The sequence below is a fragment of the Nicotiana sylvestris genome, chromosome 6 (genome assembly GCF_000393655.2).
Source record: "Nicotiana sylvestris chromosome 6, ASM39365v2, whole genome shotgun sequence".
NCBI classification, from domain to species: domain Eukaryota; kingdom Viridiplantae; phylum Streptophyta; class Magnoliopsida; order Solanales; family Solanaceae; genus Nicotiana; species Nicotiana sylvestris.
The window spans coordinates 105,417,859-105,419,199 of record NC_091062.1 but is presented as its reverse complement, the minus strand read 5'-3'; the positions used below and the strand labels follow the sequence as shown (position 1 = coordinate 105,419,199).

Here is a 1,341-nt window from a genome sequence, read left to right as displayed (position 1 = left end):
GAAAACACGTCATTATTAACCTTGTTTATATTTTCAACCACAAATAATAGTAAAGATATAAGTTGGGTGGGTATCAAGTGTGTAATGTTAGTGGTAATGTTTACAACTTTTAGCTCAAATACTATGGTCCCTCTATTATTAACTGATTAAAAAAATCATTCACTTAAATTCTATGACTAATCTAAAGAGCACAATTAAACTATCATAAATAATAAGGAGAAAAAAATGGTGGATCAACACATATAACATTCACAAATTGAGACAAACACGAGATTTTGCAATATCGACAGTAAAACAACAGAAAAGGATGGACCTTGATTTGCTGAAAATTTCCCGACGGGTATAGTAATGGAAGCTCCAAACAATGAATCTTGAGCGAGCTATTGGACAGAACTCGAACCGGAAACCTCTATCGGCAACTTCAGACTCGCGGCGAGCTCAAACTACACTCAAATTTAATCAAATTCCATTTTTTGAAAAATATAAAGCAATCAAAAAGAAAAAACAGAGGTGTACTATTCTTGTATTTTTTCAATTATTGAAGTATAGAAAAACCTTGTATTTTGCAAATCGGAATCCGATCATTGAACTAATATTCTTCAATCTAACGAGAAACACAACTCCATTTAACATTCACCGACACAGCTGAATCGACTGAAATCGAAGATCAAAGTTTTGGGGTGGGGTCGTGATTTTCGGTTACTGCGGTCGTTCCTCTTATTTAGCTTAGGGATCTTCCCTTTTTGGTTTTTCTTTGATTTTGTGAAGAAGACCCATGGAGGATCGTTGTTGCTTAGGTCTTAAGCTTCTTTTTTTCTGTATTTTTTAGCTCATCTCCTTTAAGTATTGCGGCTGATCTCTATATAGTTTAGGGTTTAGCTTCTTTTATAGGTTTAGGTTTTTAGGGTTATATTTAGGTTAAGGGGTATGGGCCTAAGAATTATGGGCTTAAAAATTATGGGTTAGGTCCAAAATTAGGCTTAAAAATGGGTTGCTCGAGCCCAAGTTTTATTCTTTCTTTTCGGTGAACAAGACTAAAATACTACCTTATTTATTAATTAATTTTACTTAAATAAAATAACTATTAAAATAAGACTGACCGTTAAAACAAAACTATTTTTGGTATTTTTCAAGATTAAAAATGACTACAAAACATTAATGAAACTATTTTTTTTGTAATTTTTATTTTTCTTGTAATAAAATAAAGTAAAAAGGTCAAAAATTAGTTAAATAGCGATATTAGACCTAAATTAAATATTTATATGCTAAAATATAAAAAATCTTGGGTAGGGTCAAAAATCACATGTCTACAGCTGCCCCTCTTTAACTGGGAATACGAAG

At 31.6% G+C, this 1,341-nt stretch overlaps 1 long non-coding RNA gene across 1 annotated transcript; it reads right to left on the bottom strand.

Moving 5' to 3' along the window:
- Positions 1-243: 243 nt before the first annotated feature.
- LOC104233169 (uncharacterized) lies at positions 244-1,101 on the bottom strand. Its single transcript, XR_712540.2, has 2 exons — positions 556-1,101; positions 244-443 (listed from the first exon to the last, which is right to left on the bottom strand). It is a non-coding gene; the product is annotated as an uncharacterized lncRNA (long non-coding RNA).
- Between the last annotated feature and the right edge of the window lie 240 nt (positions 1,102-1,341).